Source organism: Phyllobates terribilis, unplaced genomic scaffold (genome assembly GCF_046119375.1).
Source record: "Phyllobates terribilis strain yellow unplaced genomic scaffold, ASM4611937v1 Scaffold_10__3_contigs__length_209671492, whole genome shotgun sequence".
NCBI lineage: Eukaryota > Metazoa > Chordata > Amphibia > Anura > Dendrobatidae > Phyllobates > Phyllobates terribilis.
Window position 1 is genome coordinate 5,991,724 of NW_027362770.1, and position 22,949 is coordinate 6,014,672.

Here is a 22,949-nt window from a genome sequence, read left to right on the forward strand (position 1 = left end):
TATCCAACAGGGGTTAAATTGAAAAAAGTTCAAAAAATTTTTTTTTGGACGTAGTCATTTTTCCGGCATTTATCTGACTTTCAGATAGGACAAATGTCAGTGAGCGTTCCGATTTCAGTTCCAGAGCGATTTGCCCAATGAGTCCTTGATATTTAGTTGTTTTCAGCCAATTTTCTGGATTTTTGAAAATTTCACTTTTTTGTAAAAATATCCACTAAATGAGGAAATAATATGTGTGAGGGTACCCCAGGAGAGTTTCAAATGTGTGTGGGTAGAATATATTTCCCACGGGGGTAAAATTGAAAAAAGTTGAAAAAAAAATTTTTTTTGGACTTAGTCATTTTTCCGGCGTTCATCAGACTTTCAGATGGGACAAATGTCAGTGAGCGTTCCGATTTCAGTTCCAGAGCGATTCGCCCAATGAGTCCTTGATATTTAGTTGTTTTCAGCCAATTTTCTGGATTTTTGAAAATTTCACTTTTTTGTGAAAATATCCACTAAATGAGGAAATAATATGTGTGAGGGTACCCCAGGAGAGTTCCAAATGTGTGTGGGTAGAATATATATCCCACGGGGGTAAAATTGAAAAATGTTGAAAAAAAAATTTTTTTTGGACTTAGTCATTTTTCCGGCGTTCATCAAACTTTCAGATAGGACAAATGTCAGTGAGCGTTCCGATTACAGTTCCAGAGCGATTCTCCCAATGAGTCCTTGATATTTAGTCGTTTTCAGCCAATATTTTGGATTTTTGAAAATGTTACTTTTTTGTGAAAATATCCACTAAATGAGGGAATAATATGTGTGAGGGTACCCCAGGAGAGTTCCAAATGTGTGTGGGTAGAATATTTATCCCACGGGGGTAAAATTGAAAAAAGTTGAAAAAATTTTTTTTTGGACTTAGTCATTTTTCCGACGTTTATCAGACTTTCAGATAGGGGAAATGTCAGTGAGCGTTCCGATTTCAGTTCCAGAGCGATTCGCCCAATGAGTCCTTGATATTTATTCGTTTTCAGCCAATATTTTGGATTTTTGAAAATTTTACTTTTTTGTGAAAATATCCAGTAAATGAGGGAATAATATGTGTGAGGGTACCCCAGGAGAGTTCAAAATGTGTGTGGGTAGAATATATATTCCACAGGGGTTAAATTGAAAAAAGTTGAAAAAATTTTTTTTTGGACTTAGTCATTTTTCCAGCGTTTATCAGACTTTCAGATAGGGGAAATGTCAGTGAGCATTCCGATTTCAGTTCCAGAGCGATTCGCCCAATGAGTCCTTGATATTTAGTAGTTTTCAGCCAATTTTCTGGATTTTTGAAACTTTCACTTTTTTGTGAAAATATCCACTAAATGAGGGAATAATATGTGTGAGGGTACCCCAGGAGAGTTCCAAATGTGTGTGGGTAGAATTTATATCCCACAGGGGTTTAATTGAAAAAAGTTGAAAAAAAATTTTTTTTGGACTTAGTCATTTTTCCGACATTTATCAGACTTTCAGATAGGGGAAATGTCAGTGAGCGTTAAAATTTCAGTTCCAGAGCGATTCGCCCAATGAGTCCTTGATATTTAGTCATTTTCAGCCAATTTTCTGAATTTTTGAAAATTTCACTTTTTTGTGAAAATATCCACTAAATGAGGGAATAATATGTGTGAGGGTACCCCAGGAGAGTTACAAATGTGTGTGGGTAGAATATATATCCCACAGGGGTTAAATTGAAAAAAGTTGAAAAAATTTTTTTTTGGACGTAGTCATTTTTCCGGCATTTATCTGACTTTCAGATAGGACAAATGTCAGTGAGCGTTCCGATTTCAGTTCCAGAGCGATTTGCCCAATGAGTCCTTGATATTTAGTCGTTTTCAGCCAATTTTCTGGATTTTTGAAACTTTCACTTTTTTGTGAAAATATCCACTAAATGAGGGAATAATATGTGTGAGGGTACCCCAGGAGAGTTCCAAATGTGTGTGGGTAGAATATATATCCCACGGGGGTAAAATTGAAAAAAGTTGAAAAAATTTTTTTTTGGACTTAGTCATTTTTCCGACGTTTATCAGACTTTCAGATAGGGGAAATGTCAGTGAGCGTTCCGATTTCAGTTCCAGAGCGATTCGCCCAATGAGTCCTTGATATTTAGTCGTTTTCAGCCAATTTTCTGGATTTTTGAAAATTTCACTTTTTTGTGAAAATATCCACTAAATGAGGGAATAATATGTGTGAGGGTACCCCAGGAGAGTTCCAAATGTGTGTGGGTTGAATATATATCCCACAGGGGTCAAATTGAAAAAAGTTGAAAAAATTTTTTTTTTGTACTTAGTCATTTTTCCGGCGTTTATCAGACTTTCAGATAGGGGAAATGTCAGTGAGCGTTCCGATTTCAGTTCCAGAGCGATTCGCCCAATGAGTCCTTGATATTTAGTCGTTTTCAGCCAATTTTCTCGATTTTTGAAACTTTCACTTTTTTGTGAAAATATCCACTAAATGAGGGAATAATATGTGTGAGGGTACCCCAGGAGAGTTCCAAATGTGTGTGGGTAGAATATATATCCCACAGGGGTCAAATTGAAAAAAGTTGAAAAAATTTTTTTTTTGTACTTAGTCATTTTTCCGCCGTTTATCAGACTTTCAGATAGGGGAAATGTCAGTGAGTGTTCCGATTTCAGTTCCAGAGCGATTCGCCCAATGAGTCCTTGATATTTAGTCGTTTTCAGCCAATTTTCTCGATTTTTGAAACTTTCACTTTTTTGTGAAAATATCCACTAAATGAGGGAATAATATGTGTGAGGGTACCCCAGGAGAGTTCCAAATGTGTGTGAGTAGAATATATATCCCACGTGGGTAAAATTTAAAAAAGTTGAAAAAATTTTTTTTTTGGACTTAGTCATTTTTCCGGCGTTTATCAGACTTTCAGATAGGGGAAATGTCAGAGAGCGTTCCGATTTCAGTTCCAGAGCGATTTGCCCAATGAGTCCTTGATATTTAGTCGTTTTCAGCCAATATTTTGGATTTTTGAAAATTTTACTTTTTTGTGAAAATATCCACTAAATGAGGGAATAATATGTGTGAGGGTACCCCAGGAGAGTTCCAAATGTGTGTGGGTAGAATATATATCCCACGGGGGTTTAATTGAAAAAAGTTGAAAAAATTTTTTTTTGGACTTAGTCATTTTTCCGACGTTTATCAGACTTTCAGATAGGGGATATGTCAGTGAGCGTTCCGATTTCAGTTCCAGAGCGATTCGCCCAATGAGTCCTTGATATTTAGTCGTTTTCAGCCAATTTTCTGGATTTTTGAAAATTTCACTTTTTTGTGAAAATATCCACTAAATGAGGGAATAATATGTGTGAGGGTACCCCAGGAGAGTTCCAAATGTGTGTGGGTAGAATATATATCCCACGGGGGTAAAATTGAAAAAAGTTGAAAAAAAAATTTTTTTGGGACTTAGTCATTTTTCCGGCGTTTATCAGACTTTCAGATAGGTGAAATGTGAGTGAGCATTCCGATTTCAGTTCCAGAGCGATTCGCCCAATGAGTCCTTGATATTTATTCGTTTTCAGCCAATTTTCTGGATTTTTGAAAATTTCTATTTTTTGTGAAAATACTAATTAAATGAGGGAATAATATGTGTGAGGGTACCCCAGGAGAGTTCCAAATGTGTGTGGGTAGAATATATATCCCACAGGGGTTAAATTGAAAAAAGTTGGAAAAATTTTTTTTTGGGACTTAGTCATTTCTCCGGCGTTTATCAGACTTTCAGATAGGGGAAATGTCAGAGAGCGTTCCGATTTCAGTTCCAGAGCGATTTGCCCAATGAGTCCTTGATATTTAGTCGTTTTCAGCCAATATTTTGGATTTTTGAAAATTTTACTTTTTTGTGAAAATATCCACTAAATGAGGGAATAATATGTGTGAGGGTACCCCAGGAGAGTTCCAAATGTGTGTGGGTAGAATATTTATCCCACGGGGGTAAAATTGAAAAAAGTTGAAAAAATTTTTTTTTGGACTTAGTCATTTTTCCAGCGTTTATCAGACTTTCAGATAGGGGAAATGTCAGTGAGCGTTCCGATTTCAGTTCCAGAGCGATTCGCCCAATGAGTCCTTGATATTTATTCGTTTTCAGCCAATATTTTGGATTTATGAAAATTTTACTTTTTTGTGAAAATATCCAGTAAATGAGGGAATAATATGTGTGAGGGTACCCCAGGAGAGTTCAAAATGTGTGTGGGTAGAATATATATTCCATAGGGGTTAAATTGAAAAAAGTTGAAAAAATTTTTTTTTGGACTTAGTCATTTTTCCAGCGTTTATCAGACTTTCAGATAGGGGAAATGTCAGTGAGCATTCCGATTTCAGTTCCAGAGCGATTCGCCCAATGAGTCCTTGATATTTAGTAGTTTTCAGCCAATTTTCTGGATTTTTGAAACTTTCACTTTTTTGTGAAAATATCCACTAAATGAGGGAATAATATGTGTGAGGGTACCCCAGGAGAGTTCCAAATGTGTGTGGGTAGAATTTATATCCCACAGGGGTTTAATTGAAAAAAGTTGAAAAAAAATTTTTTTTGGACTTAGTCATTTTTCCGACGTTTATCAGACTTTCAGATAGGGGAAATGTCAGTGAGCGTTAAAATTTCAGTTCCAGAGCGATTCGCCCAATGAGTCCTTGATATTTAGTCATTTTCAGCCAATTTTCTGAATTTTTGAAAATTTCACTTTTTTGTGAAAATATCCACTAAATGAGGGAATAATATGTGTGAGGGTACCCCAGGAGAGTTACAAATGTGTGTGGGTAGAATATATATCCCACAGGGGTTAAATTGTAAAAAGTTGAAAAAATTTTTTTTTGGACGTAGTCATTTTTCCGGCATTTATCTGACTTTCAGATAGGACAAATGTCAGTGAGCGTTCCGATTTCAGTTCCAGAGCGATTTGCCCAATGAGTCCTTGATATTTAGTCGTTTTCAGCCAATTTTCTGGATTTTTGAAACTTTCACTTTTTTGTGAAAATATCCACTAAATGAGGGAATAATATGTGTGAGGGTACCCCAGGAGAGTTCCAAATGTGTGTGGGTAGAATATATATCCCACGGGGGTAAAATTGAAAAAAGTTGAAAAAAAAATTTTTTTGGGACTTAGTCATTTTTCCGGCGTTTATCAGACTTTCAGATAGGGGAAATGTCAGAGAGCGTTCCGATTTCAGTTCCAGAGCGATTTGCCCAATGAGTCCTTGATATTTAGTCGTTTTCAGCCAATATTTTGGATTTTTGAAAATTTTACTTTTTTGTGAAAATATCCACTAAATGAGGGAATAATATGTGTGAGGGTACCCCAGGAGAGTTCCAAATGTGTGTGGGTAGAATATATATCCCACGGGGGTAAAATTGAAAAAAGTTGAAAAAATTTTTTTTTGGACTTAGTCATTTTTCCGACGTTTATCAGACTTTCAGATAGGGGAAATGTCAGTGAGCGTTCCGATTTCAGTTCCAGAGCGATTCGCCCAATGAGTCCTTGATATTTAGTCGTTTTCAGCCAATTTTCTGGATTTTTGAAAATTTCACTTTTTTGTGAAAATATCCACTAAATGAGGGAATAATATGTGTGAGGGTACCCCAGGAGAGTTCCAAATGTGTGTGGGTTGAATATATATCCCACAGGGGTCAAATTGAAAAAAGTTGAAAAAATTTTTTTTTTGTACTTAGTCATTTTTCCGGCGTTTATCAGACTTTCAGATAGGGGAAATGTCAGTGAGCGTTCCGATTTCAGTTCCAGAGCGATTCGCCCAATGAGTCCTTGATATTTAGTCGTTTTCAGCCAATTTTCTCGATTTTTGAAACTTTCACTTTTTTGTGAAAATATCCACTAAATGAGGGAATAATATGTGTGAGGGTACCCCAGGAGAGTTCCAAATGTGTGTGGGTAGAATATATATCCCACAGGGGTCAAATTGAAAAAAGTTGAAAAAATTTTTTTTTTGTACTTAGTCATTTTTCCGGCGTTTATCAGACTTTCAGATAGGGGAAATGTCAGTGAGCGTTCCGATTTCAGTTCCAGAGCGATTCGCCCAATGAGTCCTTGATATTTAGTCGTTTTCAGCCAATTTTCTCGATTTTTGAAACTTTCACTTTTTTGTGAAAATATCCACTAAATGAGGGAATAATATGTGTGAGGGTACCCCAGGAGAGTTCCAAATGTGTGTGAGTAGAATATATATCCCACGTGGGTAAAATTTAAAAAAGTTGAAAAAATTTTTTTTTTGGACTTAGTCATTTTTCCGGCGTTTATCAGACTTTCAGATAGGGGAAATGTCAGAGAGCGTTCCGATTTCAGTTCCAGAGCGATTTGCCCAATGAGTCCTTGATATTTAGTCGTTTTCAGCCAATATTTTGGATTTTTGAAAATTTTACTTTTTTGTGAAAATATCCACTAAATGAGGGAATAATATGTGTGAGGGTACCCCAGGAGAGTTCCAAATGTGTGTGGGTAGAATATATATCCCACGGGGGTAAAATTGAAAAAAGTTGAAAAAATTTTTTTTTGGACTTAGTCATTTTTCCGACGTTTATCAGACTTTCAGATAGGGGATATGTCAGTGAGCGTTCCGATTTCAGTTCCAGAGCGATTCGCCCAATGAGTCCTTGATATTTAGTCGTTTTCAGCCAATTTTCTGGATTTTTGAAAATTTCACTTTTTTGTGAAAATATCCACTAAATGAGGGAATAATATGTGTGAGGGTACCCCAGGAGAGTTCCAAATGTGTGTGGGTTGAATATATATCCCACAGGGGTCAAATTGAAAAAAGTTGAAAAAAATTTTTTTTTGTACTTAGTCATTTTTCCGGCGTTTATCAGACTTTCAGATAGGGGAAATGTCAGTGAGCGTTCCGATTTCAGTTCCAGAGCGATTCGCCCAATGAGTCCTTGATATTTAGTCGTTTTCAGCCAATTTTCTCGATTTTTGAAACTTTCACTTTTTTGTGAAAATATCCACTAAATGAGGGAATAATATGTGTGAGGGTACCCCAGGAGAGTTCCAAATGTGTGTGGGTAGAATATATATCCCACAGGGGTCAAATTGAAAAAAGTTGAAAAAATTTTTTTTTTGTACTTAGTCATTTTTCCGGCGTTTATCAGACTTTCAGATAGGGGAAATGTCAGTGAGCGTTCCGATTTCAGTTCCAGAGCGATTCGCCCAATGAGTCCTTGATATTTAGTCGTTTTCAGCCAATTTTCTGGATTTTTGAAACTTTCACTTTTTTGTGAAAATATCCACTAAATGAGGGAATAATATGTGTGAGGGTACCCCAGGAAAGTTCCAAATGTGTGTGGGTAGAATATATATCCCACGGGGGTAAAATTGAAAAAAGTTGAAAAAAAAATTTTTTTGGGACTTAGTCATTTTTCCGGCGTTTATCAGACTTTCAGATAGGGGAAATGTCAGAGAGCGCTCCGATTTCAGTTCCAGAGCGATTTGCCCAATGAGTCCTTGATATTTAGTCGTTTTCAGCCAATTTTCTCGATTTTTGAAACTTTCACTTTTTTGTGAAAATATCCACTAAATGAGGGAATAATATGTGTGAGGGTACCCCAGGAAAGTTCCAAATGTGTGTGGGTAGAATATATATCCCACGTGGGTAAAATTTAAAAAAGTTGAAAAAATTTTTTTTTTGGACTTAGTCATTTTTCCGACGTTTATCAGACTTTCAGATAGGGGAAATGTCAGTGAGCGTTCCGATTTCAGTTCCAGAGCGATTCGCCCAATGAGTTCTTGATATTTAGTTGTTTTCAGCCAATTTTCTGGATTTTTGAAACTTTCACTTTTTTGTGAAAATATCCACTAAATGAGGGAATAATATGTGTGAGGGTACCCCAGGAAAGTTCCAAATGTGTGTGGGTAGAATATATATCCCACGGGGGTAAAATTGAAAAAAGTTGAAAAAAAAATTTTTTTGGGACTTAGTCATTTTTCCGGCGTTTATCAGACTTTCAGATAGGGGAAATGTCAGAGAGCGCTCCGATTTCAGTTCCAGAGCGATTTGCCCAATGAGTCCTTGATATTTAGTCGTTTTCAGCCAATATTTTGGATTTTTGAAAATTTTACTTTTTTGTGAAAATATCCACTAAATGAGGGAATAATATGTGTGAGGGTACCCCAGGAGAGTTCCAAATGTTTGTGGGTAGAATATTTATCCCACGGGGGTAAAATTGAAAAAAGTTGAAAAAATTTTTTTTTGGACTTAGTCATTTTTCCGGCGTTCATCAGACTTTCAGATAGGACAAATGTCAGTGAGCGTTCCGATTTCAGTTCCAGAGCGATTCTCCCAATGAGTCCTTGATATTTAGTCGTTTTCAGCCAATTTTCTGGATTTTTGAAAATTTCAATTTTTTGTGAAAATATCCACTAAATGAGGGAGTAATATGTGTGAGGGTACCCCAGGAGAGTTCCAAATGTGTGTGGGTAGAATATATATCCCACAGGGGTTTAATTGAAAAAAGTTGAAAAAAAATTTTTTTTGGACTTAGTTATTTTTCCGACGTTTATCAGACTTTCAGATAGGGGAAATGTCAGTGAGCGTTAAGATTTCAGTTCCAGAGCGATTCGCCCAATGAGTCCTTGATATTTAGTCATTTTCAGCCAATTTTCGGAATTTTTGAAAATTTCACTTTTTTGTGAAAATATCCACTAAATGAGGGAATAATATGTGTGAGGGTACCCCAGGAGAGTTCCAAATGTGTGTGGGTAGAATATATATCCCACGGGGGTAAAATTGAAAAAAGTTGAAAAAAAAATTTTTTTGGGACTTAGTCATTTTTCCGGCGTTTATCAGACTTTCAGATAGGTGAAATGTGAGTGAGCATTCCGATTTCAGTTCCAGAGCGATTCGCCCAATGAGTCCTTGATATTTATTCGTTTTCAGCCAATTTTCTGGATTTTTGAAAATTTCTATTTTTTGTGAAAATACTAATTAAATGAGGGAATAATATGTGTGAGGGTACCCCAGGAGAGATCCAAATGTGTGTGGGTAGAATATATATCCCACGGGAGTAAAATTGAACAAAGTTTAAAAAAATTTTTTTTTAGACTTAGTCATTGTTCCGGCGTTTATCAGACTTTTAGATAAGGCAAATGTCAGTGAGCGTTCCGATTTCAGTTCCAGAACGATTCTCCCAATGAGTCCTTGATATTTAGTCGTTTTCAGCCAATTTTCTGGATTTTTGAAAATTTCACTTTTTTGTGAAAATATCCACTAAATGAGGGAATAATATGTGTGAGGGTACCCCAGGAGAGTTCCAAATGTGTGTGGGTAGAATATATATCCCACAGGGGTTAAATTGAAAAAAGTTGAAAAAATTTTTTTTTGGACTTAGTCATTTTTCCAGCGTTTATCAGACTTTCAGATAGGGGAAATGTCAGTGAGCATTCCGATTTCAGTTCCAGAGCGATTCGCCCAATCAGTCCTTGATATTTAGTAGTTTTCAGCCAACTTTCTGGATTTTGGAAACTTTCATTTTGTGGGAAAATATCCACTAAATGAGGGAATAATATGTGTGAGGGTACCCCAGGAGAGTTCCAAATGTGTGTTGGTAGAATATATATCCCACAGGGGTTAAATTGAAAAAAGTTGAAAAAATTTTTTTTTTGGACTTAGTTATTTCTCCGGCATTTATCAGACTTTCAGATAGGGGAAATGTCAGTGAGCGTTCCGATTTCAGTTCCAGAGCGATTCGCCCAATGAGTCCTTGATATTTATTCGTTTTCAGCCAATTTTCTGGATTTTTGAAAATTTCAATTTTTTGTGAAAATACTAACTAAATGAGGGAATAATATGTGTGAGGGTACCCCAGGAGAGTTCCAAATGTGTGTGGGTAGAATATATATCCCACGGGGGTAAAATTGAAAAAAGTTGAAAAAAAATTTTTTTTTGGACTTAGTCATTTTTCCGGCGTTCATTAGACTTTCAGATAGGGGAAATGTTAGTGAGCGTTCCGATTTCAGTTCCAGAGCGATTCGCCCAATGAGTCCTTGATATTTAGTCGTTTTCAGCCAATATTTTGGATTTTTGAAAACTTCACTTTTTTGTGAAAATATCCACTAAATGAGGGAATGATATGTGTGAGGGTACCCCAGGAGAGTTCTGAATGTGTGTGGGTAGAATATATATCCCACAGGGGTCAAATTGAAAAAAGTTGAAAAATTTTTTTTTTTCTACTTAGTCATTTTTCCGGCGTTTATCAGACTTTCAGATAGGGGAAATGTCAGTGAGCGTTCCGATTTCAGTTCCAGAGCGATTCGCCCAATGAGTCCTTGATATTTAGTCGTTTTCAGCCAATTTTTTGGATTTTTGAAAATTTCAATTTTTTGTGAAAATACTAACTAAATGAGGGAATAATATGTGTGAGGGTACCCCAGGAGAGTTCCAAATGTGTGTGGGTAGAATATATATCCCACAGGGGTTAAATTGAAAAAAGTTGAAAAAAATTTTTTTTGGGACTTAGTCATTTCTCCGGCGTTTATCAGACTTTCAGATAGGGGAAATGTCAGAGAGCGTTCCGATTTCAGTTCCAGAGCGATTCTCCCAATGTGTCCTTGATATTTAGTCGTTTTCAGCCAATTTTCTGGATTTTTGAAAATTTCACTTTTTTGTGGAAATATCCACTAAATGAGGGAATAATATGTGTGAGGGTACCCCAGGAGAGTTCCAAATGTGTGTGGGTAGAATATATATCCCACAGGGGTTAAATTGAAAAAAGTTGAAAAAAATTTTCTTTTTGGACTTAGTCATTTTTCCGACATTTATCAGACTTTCAGATAGGGGAAATGTCAGTGAGCGTTTCGATTTCAGTTCCAGAGCGATTCGCAGATTGAGTCCTTGATATTTAGTCGTTTTCAGCCAATTTTCTGGATTTTTGAAAATTTCACTTTTTTGTGAAAATATCCACTAAATGAGGGAATAATATGTGTGAGGGTACCCCAGGAGAGTTCCAAATGTGTGTGGGTAGAATATTTATCCCACGGGGGTAAAATTGAAAAAAGTTGAAAAAATTTTTTTTTGGACTTAGTCATTTTTCCGGCGTTTATCAGACTTTCAGATAGGGGAAATGTCAGTGAGCGTTCCGATTTCAGTTCCAGAGCGATTCGCCCAATGAGTCCTTGATATTTAGTCGTTTTCAGCCAATTTTTTGGATTTTTGAAAATTTCAATTTTTTGTGAAAATACTAACTAAATGAGGGAATAATATGTGTGAGGGTACCCCAGGAGAGTTCCAAATGTGTGAGGGTAGAATATATATCCCACAGGGGTTAAATTGAAAAAAGTTGAAAAAAATTTTTTTTGGGACTTAGTCATTTCTCCGGCGTTTATCAGACTTTCAGATAGGGGAAATGTCAGAGAGCGTTCCGATTTCAGTTCCAGAGCGATTCTCCCAATGTGTCCTTGATATTTAGTCGTTTTCAGCCAATTTTCTGGATTTTTGAAAATTTCACTTTTTTGTGGAAATATCCACTAAATGAGGGAATAATATGTGTGAGGGTACCCCAGGAGAGTTCCAAATGTGTGTGGGTAGAATTTATATCCCACAGGGGTTAAAGTGAAAAAAGTTGAAAAAATTTTTTTTTGGACTTAGTCATTTTTCCAGCGTTTATCAGACTTTCAGATAGGGGAAATGTCAGTGAGCATTCCGATTTCAGTTCCAGAGCGATTCGCCCAATGAGTCCTTGATATTTAGTAGTTTTCAGCCAATTTTCTGGATTTTTGAAACTTTCACTTTTTTGTGAAAATATCCACTAAATGAGGGAATAATATGTGTGAGGGTACCCCAGGAGAGTTCCAAATGTGTGTGGGTAGAATATATATCCCACAGGGGTTAAATTGAAAAAAGTTGAAAAAATTTTTTTTTTGGGACTTAGTCATTTTTCCGGCGTTTATCAGACTTTTAGATAAGGCAAATGTCAGTGAGCGTTCCGATTTCAGTTCCAGAGCGATTCGCCTAATGAGTCCTTGATATTTAGTCGTTTTCAGCCAATATTTTGGATTTTTGAATATTTCACTTTTTTGTGAAAATAGCCACTAAATGAGGGAATAATATGTGTGAGGGTTCCCCAGGAGAGTTCCAAATGTGTGTGGGTAGAATATATATCCCACGGGGTAAAATTGAAAAAAGTTGTAAAAATTTTTTTTTTGGACTTAGTCATTTCTCCGGCGTTTATCAGACTTTCAGATAGGGGAAATGTGAGTGAGCGTTCCGATTTCAGTTCCAGAGCGATTCGCCCATTGAGTCCCCGATATTTATTCGTTTTCAGCCAATTTTCTGGATTTTTGAAAATTTCAATTTTTTGTGAAAATACTAACTAAATGAGGGAATAATATGTGTGAGGGTACCCCAGGAGAGTTCCAAATGTGTGTGGGTAGAATATATATCCCACAGCGGTTAAATTGAAAAAAGTTGAAAAAATTTTTTTTTGGGACTTAGTCATTTCTCCGGCGTTTATCAGACTTTCAGATAGGGGAAATGTCAGAGAGCGTTCCGATTTCAGTTCCAGAGCGATTTGCCCAATGAGTCCTTGATATTTAGTCGTTTTCAGCCAATTTTCTGGATTTTTGAAACTTTCACTTTTTTGTGAAAATATCCACTAAATGAGGGAATAATATGTGTGAGGGTACCCCAGGAGAGTTCCAAATGTGTGTGGGTAGAATATATATCCCACGGGGTAAAATTGAAAAAAGTTGTAAAAATTTTTTTTTTGGACTTAGTCATTTCTCCGGCGTTTATCAGACTTTCAGATAGGGGAAATGTCAGTGGCGTTCCGATTTCAGTTCCAGAGTGATTTGCCCAATCCTTGATATTTAGTCGTTTTCAGCCAATTTTCGGAATTTTTGAAAATTTCACTTTTTTGTGAAAATATCCACTAAATGAGGGAATAATATGTGTGAGGGTACCCCAGGAGAGTTCCAAATGTGTGTGGGTAGAATATATGTCCCACGGGGGTAAAATTGAAAAAAGTTGAAAAAAAAATTTTTTGGGGACTTAGTCATTTTTCCGGCGTTTATCAGACTTTCAGATAGGGGAAATGTGAGTGAGCGTTCCGATTTCAGTTCCAGAGCGATTCGCCCAATGAGTCCTCGATATTTATTCGTTTTCAGCCAATTTTCTGGATTTTTGAAACTTTCACTTTTTTGTGAAAATATCCACTAAATGAGGGAATAATATGTGTGAGGGTACCCCAGGAGAGTTCCAAATGTGTGTGGGTAGAATATATATCCCACGCGGGTAAAATTGAAAAAAGTTTAAAAAATTTTTTTTTTGGACTTAGTTATTTCTCCGGCATTTATCAGACTTTCAGATAGGGGAAATGTCAGTCAGCGTTCCGATATCAGTTCCAGAGCGATTCGCCCAATGAGTCCTTGATATTTAGTCGTTTTCAGCCAATATTTTGGCTTTTTGAAAATTTCAGTTTTTTGTGAAAATATCCACTAAATGAGGGAATAATATGTGTGAGGGTACCCCAGGAGAGTTCCAAATGTGTGTGGGTAGAAGATATATCCCAAGGGGTAAAATTGAAAAAAGTTGTAAAATTTTTTTTTTTGGACTTAGTCATTTCTCCGGCGTTTATCAGACTTTCAGATAGGGGAAATGTCAGAGAGCGTTCCGATTTCAGTTCCAGAGCGATTCTCCCAATGTGTCCTTGATATTTAGTCGTTTTCAGCCAATTTTCTGGATTTTTGAAAATTTCACTTTTTTGTGGAAATATCCACTAAATGAGGGAATAATATGTGTGAGGGTACCCCAGGAGAGTTCCAAATGTGTGTGGGTAGAATATATATCCCACAGGGGTTAAATTGAAAAAAGTTGAAAAAAATTTTCTTTTTGGACTTAGTCATTTTTCCGACATTTATCAGACTTTCAGATAGGGGAAATGTCAGTGAGCGTTTCGATTTCAGTTCCAGAGCGATTCGCAGATTGAGTCCTTGATATTTAGTCGTTTTCAGCCAATTTTCTGGATTTTTGAAAATTTCACTTTTTTGTGAAAATATCCACTAAATGAGGGAATAATATGTGTGAGGGTACCCCAGGAGAGTTCCAAATGTGTGTGGGTAGAATATTTATCCCACGGGGGTAAAATTGAAAAAAGTTGAAAAAATTTTTTTTTGGACTTAGTCATTTTTCCGGCGTTTATCAGACTTTCAGATAGGGGAAATGTCAGTGAGCGTTCCGATTTCAGTTCCAGAGCGATTCGCCCAATGAGTCCTTGATATTTAGTCGTTTTCAGCCAATTTTTTGGATTTTTGAAAATTTCAATTTTTTGTGAAAATACTAACTAAATGAGGGAATAATATGTGTGAGGGTACCCCAGGAGAGTTCCAAATGTGTGAGGGTAGAATATATATCCCACAGGGGTTAAATTGAAAAAAGTTGAAAAAAATTTTTTTTGGGACTTAGTCATTTCTCCGGCGTTTATCAGACTTTCAGATAGGGGAAATGTCAGAGAGCGTTCCGATTTCAGTTCCAGAGCGATTCTCCCAATGTGTCCTTGATATTTAGTCGTTTTCAGCCAATTTTCTGGATTTTTGAAAATTTCACTTTTTTGTGGAAATATCCACTAAATGAGGGAATAATATGTGTGAGGGTACCCCAGGAGAGTTCCAAATGTGTGTGGGTAGAATTTATATCCCACAGGGGTTAAAGTGAAAAAAGTTGAAAAAATTTTTTTTTGGACTTAGTCATTTTTCCAGCGTTTATCAGACTTTCAGATAGGGGAAATGTCAGTGAGCATTCCGATTTCAGTTCCAGAGCGATTCGCCCAATGAGTCCTTGATATTTAGTAGTTTTCAGCCAATTTTCTGGATTTTTGAAACTTTCACTTTTTTGTGAAAATATCCACTAAATGAGGGAATAATATGTGTGAGGGTACCCCAGGAGAGTTCCAAATGTGTGTGGGTAGAATATATATCCCACAGGGGTTAAATTGAAAAAAGTTGAAAAAATTTTTTTTTTGGGACTTAGTCATTTTTCCGGCGTTTATCAGACTTTTAGATAAGGCAAATGTCAGTGAGCGTTCCGATTTCAGTTCCAGAGCGATTCGCCTAATGAGTCCTTGATATTTAGTCGTTTTCAGCCAATATTTTGGATTTTTGAATATTTCACTTTTTTGTGAAAATAGCCACTAAATGAGGGAATAATATGTGTGAGGGTTCCCCAGGAGAGTTCCAAATGTGTGTGGGTAGAATATATATCCCACGGGGTAAAATTGAAAAAAGTTGTAAAAATTTTTTTTTTGGACTTAGTCATTTCTCCGGCGTTTATCAGACTTTCAGATAGGGGAAATGTGAGTGAGCGTTCCGATTTCAGTTCCAGAGCGATTCGCCCATTGAGTCCCCGATATTTATTCGTTTTCAGCCAATTTTCTGGATTTTTGAAAATTTCAATTTTTTGTGAAAATACTAACTAAATGAGGGAATAATATGTGTGAGGGTACCCCAGGAGAGTTCCAAATGTGTGTGGGTAGAATATATATCCCACAGCGGTTAAATTGAAAAAAGTTGAAAAAATTTTTTTTTGGGACTTAGTCATTTCTCCGGCGTTTATCAGACTTTCAGATAGGGGAAATGTCAGAGAGCGTTCCGATTTCAGTTCCAGAGCGATTTGCCCAATGAGTCCTTGATATTTAGTCGTTTTCAGCCAATTTTCTGGATTTTTGAAACTTTCACTTTTTTGTGAAAATATCCACTAAATGAGGGAATAATATGTGTGAGGGTACCCCAGGAGAGTTCCAAATGTGTGTGGGTAGAATATATATCCCACGGGGTAAAATTGAAAAAAGTTGTAAAAATTTTTTTTTTGGACTTAGTCATTTCTCCGGCGTTTATCAGACTTTCAGATAGGGGAAATGTCAGTGGCGTTCCGATTTCAGTTCCAGAGTGATTTGCCCAATCCTTGATATTTAGTCGTTTTCAGCCAATTTTCGGAATTTTTGAAAATTTCACTTTTTTGTGAAAATATCCACTAAATGAGGGAATAATATGTGTGAGGGTACCCCAGGAGAGTTCCAAATGTGTGTGGGTAGAATATATGTCCCACGGGGGTAAAATTGAAAAAAGTTGAAAAAAAAATTTTTTGGGGACTTAGTCATTTTTCCGGCGTTTATCAGACTTTCAGATAGGGGAAATGTGAGTGAGCGTTCCGATTTCAGTTCCAGAGCGATTCGCCCAATGAGTCCTCGATATTTATTCGTTTTCAGCCAATTTTCTGGATTTTTGAAACTTTCACTTTTTTGTGAAAATATCCACTAAATGAGGGAATAATATGTGTGAGGGTACCCCAGGAGAGTTCCAAATGTGTGTGGGTAGAATATATATCCCACGCGGGTAAAATTGAAAAAAGTTTAAAAAATTTTTTTTTTGGACTTAGTTATTTCTCCGGCATTTATCAGACTTTCAGATAGGGGAAATGTCAGTCAGCGTTCCGATATCAGTTCCAGAGCGATTCGCCCAATGAGTCCTTGATATTTAGTCGTTTTCAGCCAATATTTTGGCTTTTTGAAAATTTCAGTTTTTTGTGAAAATACTAACTAAATGAGGGAATAATATGTGTGAGGGTACCCCAGGAGAGTTCCAAATGTGTGAGGGTAGAATATATATCCCACAGGGGTTAAATTGAAAAAAGTTGAAAAAAATTTTTTTTGGGACTTAGTCATTTCTCCGGCGTTTATCAGACTTTCAGATAGGGGAAATGTCAGAGAGCGTTCCGATTTCAGTTCCAGAGCGATTCTCCCAATGTGTCCTTGATATTTAGTCGTTTTCAGCCAATTTTCTGGATTTTTGAAAATTTCACTTTTTTGTGGAAATATCCACTAAATGAGGGAATAATATGTGTGAGGGTACCCCAGGAGAGTTCCAAATGTGTGTGGGTAGAATTTATATCCCACAGGGGTTAAAGTGAAAAAAGTTGAAAAAATTTTTTTTTGGACTTAGTCATTTTTCCAGCGTTTATCAGACTTTCAGATAGGGGAAATGTCAGTGAGCATTCCGATTTCAGTTCCAGAGCGATTCGCCCAATGAGTCCTTGATATTTAGTAGTTTTCAGCCAATTTTCTGGATTTTTGAAACTTTCACTTTTTTGTGAAAATATCCACTAAATGAGGGAATAATATGTGTGAGGGTACCCCAGGAGAGTTCCAAATGTGTGTGGGTAGAATATATATCCCACAGGGGTTAAATTGAAAAAAGTTGAAAAAATTTTTTTTTTGGGACTTAGTCATTTTTCCGGCGTTTATCAGACTTTTAGATAAGGCAAATGTCAGTGAGCGTTCCGATTTCAGTTCCAGAGCGATTCGCCTAATGAGTCCTTGATATTTAGTCGTTTTCAGCCAATATTTTGGATTTTTGAATATTTCACTTTTTTGTGAAAATAGCCACTAAATGAGGGAATAATATGTGTGAGGGTTCCCCAGGAGAGTTCCAAATGTGTGTGGGTAGAATATATATCCCACGGGGTAAAATTGAAAAAAGTTGTAAAAATTTTTTTTTTGGACTTAGTCATTTCTCCGGCGTTTATCAGACTTTCAGATAGGGGAAATGTGAGTGAGCGTTCCGATTTCAGTTCCAGAGCGATTCGCCCATTGAGTCCCCGATATTTATTCGTTTTCAGCCAATTTTCTGGATTTTTGAAAATTTCAATTTTTTGTGAAAATACTAACTAAATGAGGGAATAATATGTGTGAGGGTACCCCAGGAGAGTTCCAAATGTGTGTGGGTAGAATATATATCCCACAGCGGTTAAATTGAAAAAAGTTGAAAAAATTTTTTTTTGGGACTTAGTCATTTCTCCGGCGTTTATCAGACTTTCAGATAGGGGAAATGTCAGAGAGCGTTCCGATTTCAGTTCCAGAGCGATTTGCCCAATGAGTCCTTGATATTTAGTCGTTTTCAGCCAATTTTCTGGATTTTTGAAACTTTCACTTTTTTGTGAAAATATCCACTAAATGAGGGAATAATATGTGTGAGGGTACCCCAGGAGAGTTCCAAATGTGTGTGGGTAGAATATATATCCCACGGGGTAAAATTGAAAAAAGTTGTAAAAATTTTTTTTTTGGACTTAGTCATTTCTCCGGCGTTTATCAGACTTTCAGATAGGGGAAATGTCAGTGGCGTTCCGATTTCAGTTCCAGAGTGATTTGCCCAATCCTTGATATTTAGTCGTTTTCAGCCAATTTTCGGAATTTTTGAAAATTTCACTTTTTTGTGAAAATATCCACTAAATGAGGGAATAATATGTGTGAGGGTACCCCAGGAGAGTTCCAAATGTGTGTGGGTAGAATATATGTCCCACGGGGGTAAAATTGAAAAAAGTTGAAAAAAAAATTTTTTGGGGACTTAGTCATTTTTCCGGCGTTTATCAGACTTTCAGATAGGGGAAATGTGAGTGAGCGTTCCGATTTCAGTTCCAGAGCGATTCGCCCAATGAGTCCTCGATATTTATTCGTTTTCAGCCAATTTTCTGGATTTTTGAAACTTTCACTTTTTTGTGAAAATATCCACTAAATGAGGGAATAATATGTGTGAGGGTACCCCAGGAGAGTTCCAAATGTGTGTGGGTAGAATATATATCCCACGCGGGTAAAATTGAAAAAAGTTTAAAAAATTTTTTTTTTGGACTTAGTTATTTCTCCGGCATTTATCAGACTTTCAGATAGGGGAAATGTCAGTCAGCGTTCCGATATCAGTTCCAGAGCGATTCGCCCAATGAGTCCTTGATATTTAGTCGTTTTCAGCCAATATTTTGGCTTTTTGAAAATTTCAGTTTTTTGTGAAAATATCCACTAAATGAGGGAATAATATGTGTGAGGGTACCCCAGGAGAGTTCCAAATGTGTGTGGGTAGAAGATATATCCCAAGGGGTAAAATTGAAAAAAGTTGTAAAATTTTTTTTTTTGGACTTAGTCATTTCTCCAGCGTTTATCAGACTTTCAGATAGGGGAAATGTCAGTGAGCGTTCCAATTTCAGTTCCAGAGCGATTCGCCCAATGAGTCCTTGATATTTAGTCGTTTTCAGCCAATATTTTGGATTTTTGAAAATTTCACTTTTTTGTGAAAATATCCACTAAATGAGGGAATAATATGTGTGAGGGTACCCCAGGAGAGTTCCAAATGTGTGTGGGTAGAATATATATCCCACGGGGTAAAATTGAAAAAAGTTGTAAAAATTTTTTTTTTGGACTTAGTCATTTCTCCAGCGTTTATCAGACTTTCAGATAGGGGAAATGTCAGTGAGCATTCCGATTTCAGTTCCAGAGTGATTCGCCCAATGAGTCCTTGATATTTAGTCGTTTTCAGCCAATATTTTGGATTTTTGAAAATTTCACTTTTTTGTTAAAATATCCACTAAATGAGGGAATAATATGTTTGAGGGTACCCCAGAAGAGTTCCAAATGTGTTTGGGTAGAATATATATCCCACAGGGATTAAATTGAAAAAAGTTTAAAAAAATTTTTTTTGGGACTTAGTCATTTTTCCGGAGATTATCAGACTTTCAGATAGGACAAATGTGAGTGAGCGTTCCTATTTCAGTTCCAGAGCGATTCGCCCAATGAGTCCTTAATATTTAGTCGTTTTCAGCCAATATTTTGGATTTTTGAAAATTTCACCTTTTTGTGAAAATATCCACTAAATGAGGGAATAATATGTGTGAGGGTACCCCAGACGAATTCCAAATGTGTGTGGATAGTATATTTATCCGACAAGGGTAAAATTGAAAAAAGGTGAAAAAATTTTTTTTTTGGACTTAGTCATTTTTCGGGCGTTTATCAGACTTTCAGATAGGGGAAATGTCAGTGAGCATTCCGATTTCAGTTTCAGAGCGATTCGCCCAATGAGTCCTAGATATTTAGTCGTTTTCAGCCAATTTTCTGGATTTTTGAAAATTTCACTTTTTTGTGAAAATATCCACTAAATGAGGGAATAATATGTGTGAGGGTACCCCAGGAGAGTTCCAAATGTATGTGGGTAGAATATATATGCCACGGGGGTACAATTTCAAAAAAAATTGAAAACATTTTTTTTTTTTTTACTTAGTTATTTTTCCGCCATTTATCAAACTTTCAGATAGGGGAAATGTCAGTGACCATTCCGATTTCAGTTCCAGAGCGATTTGACCAATGAGTCCTTGATATTTAGTCGTTTTCGGCCAATTTTCTGGATTTTTGAAACTTTCACTTTTTTGTGAAAATATCCACTAAATGAGGGAATAATATGTGTGAGGGTACCCCAGGAGAGTTCCAAATGTGTGTGGGTAGAATATATATCCCACGCGGGTAAAATTGAAAAAAGTTGAAAAAAATTTTTTTTTGGACTTAGTCATTTTTCCGGCATTTATCTAACTTTCAGATAGGACAAATGTCAGTGAGCGTTCCGATTTCAGTTCCAGAGCGATTTGCCCAAGGAGTCCTTGATATTTAGTCGTTTTCAGCCAATTTTCTGGATTTTTGAAAATTTCACTTTTTTGTGAAAATATCCACTAAATGAGGGAATAATATGTGTGAGGGTACCCCAGAAGAGTTCCAAATGTGTGTGGGTAGAATATATATCCCACAGGGGTTAAATTGAAAAAAGTTTAAAAAATTTTTTTTTTGGACTTAGTTATTTCTCCGGCATTTATCAGACTTTCAGATAGGGGAAATGTCAGTGAGCGTTTCGATTTCAGTTCCAGAGCGATTCGCCCAATTAGTCCTTGATATTTAGTCATTTTCAGCCAATATTTTGGATTTTTGAAAATTTCACTTTTTTGTGAAAATATGCACTAAATGAGGGAATAATATGTTTGAGGGTACCCGAGGAGAGTTCCAAATGTGTGTGGGTAGAATATATATCCCACAGGGGTTAAATTGAAAAAAGTTGAAAAAAATTTTTTTTGGGACTTAGTCATTTTTCCGGCGTTTATCAGACTTTGAGATAGGACAAATGTCAGTGAGCGTTCCTATTTCAGTTCCAGAGCGATTCGCCCAATGAGTCCTTGATATTTAGTCGTTTTCAGCCAATATTTTGGATTTTTGGAAATTTCACTTTTTTGTGAATTTATCCACTAAATGAGGGAATAATATGTGTGAGGGTACCCCAGGAGTGTTCCAAATGTGTGTGGATAGAATATATATCCCACGGGGTAAAATTGAAAAAAGTTGTAAAAATTTTTTTTTTGGCCTTAGTCATTTCTCCAGCGTTTATCAGACTTTCAGATAGGGGAAATGTCAGTGAGCGTTCCGATTTCAGTTCCAGAGCGATTCGCCCAATGAGTCCTTGATATTTAGTCGTTTTCAGCCAATATTTTGGATTTTTGAAAATTTTACTTTTTTGTGAAAATATCCACTAAATGAGGGAATAATATGTGTAGGGTACCCCAGGAGAGTTCCAAATGTGTGTGGGTAGAATATATATCCCACAGGGGTAAAATTGAAAAAAATTTGAAAAAATATTTTTTTTGGACTTAGTCATTTTTCTGGCGTTTATCAGACTTTCAGATAGGACAAATGTCAGCGAGCATTCCGATTTCAGTTCCAGAGCGATTCGCCCAATGAGTCCTAGATATTTAGTCGTTTTCAGCCGATTTTCTGGATTTTTGAAAATTTCACTTTTTTGTGAAAATATCCACTAAATGAGGGAATAATATGTGTGAGGGTACCCCAGAAGAGTTCCAAATGTGTGTGGATAGAATATATATCTCACGGGGGTAAAATTGAAAAAAGTTGAAAATTTTTTTTTTTTCGACTTAGTCATTTTTCCGGCGTTTATCAGACTTTCAGATTGGGGAAATGTCAGTGAGCATTCCGATTTCAGTTCCAGAGCGATTCGCCCAATGAGTCCTTGATATTTAGTCGTTTTCAGCCAATATTTTGGATTTTTGAAAATTTTACTTTTTTGTGAAAATATCCACTAAATGAGGGAATAATATGTGTGAGGGTAGCCCAGAAAAGTTCCAAATGAGTGTGGATAGAATATATATCCCATGGGGGTAAAATTGAAAAAAGTTGAAAAAATTTTTTTTTTGGACTTAGTCATTTTTCCGGCGTTTATCAGACTTTCAAATTGGGGAAATGTCAGTGAGCATTCCAATTTCAGTTCCAGAGCGATTCGCCCAATGAGTCCTTGATATTTAGTCGTTTTCAGCCAATTTTCTGGATTTTTGAAAATTTCACTTTTTTGTGAAAATATCCACTAAATGAGGGAATAATATGTGGAGGGTACCCCAGGAGAGTTCCAAATGTGTGTGGGTAGAATATATATCCCACAGGGGTAAAATTGAAAAAAGTTGAAAAAATATTTTTTTTGGACTTAGTCATTTTTCTGGCGTTTATCAGACTTTCAGATAGGACAAATGTCAGTGAGCATTCCGATTTCAGTTCCAGAGCGATTCGCCCAATGAATCCTTGATATTCAGTCGTTTTCAGCCAATTTTCTGGATTTTTGAAAATTTCACTTTTTTGTGAAAATAACCACTAAATGAGGGAATAATATGTGTGAGGGTACCCCAGGAGAGTTCCAAATGTGTGTGGGTAGAATATATATCCCACGGGGGTAAAATTGAAAAAAGTTGAAAAAAATTTTTTTTTGGACTTAGTCATTTTTCCGGCGTTTATCAGACTTTCAGATTGGGGAAATGTCAGTGAGCATTCCGATTTCAGTTCCAGAGCGATTCGCCCAATGAGTCCTTGATATTTAGTCGTTTTCAGCCAATATTTTGGATTTTTGAAACTTTCACTTTTTTCTGAAAATATCCACTAAATGAGGGAATAATATGTGTGAGGGTACCCCAGGAGAGTTCCAAATGTGTGTGGGTAGAAGATATATCCCACGGGGTAAAATTGAAAAAAGTTGTAAAAATTTTTTTTTTGGACTTAGTCATTTCTCCAGCGTTTATCAGACTTTCAGATAGGGGAAATGTCAGTGAGCATTCCGATTTCAGTTCCAGAGCGATTC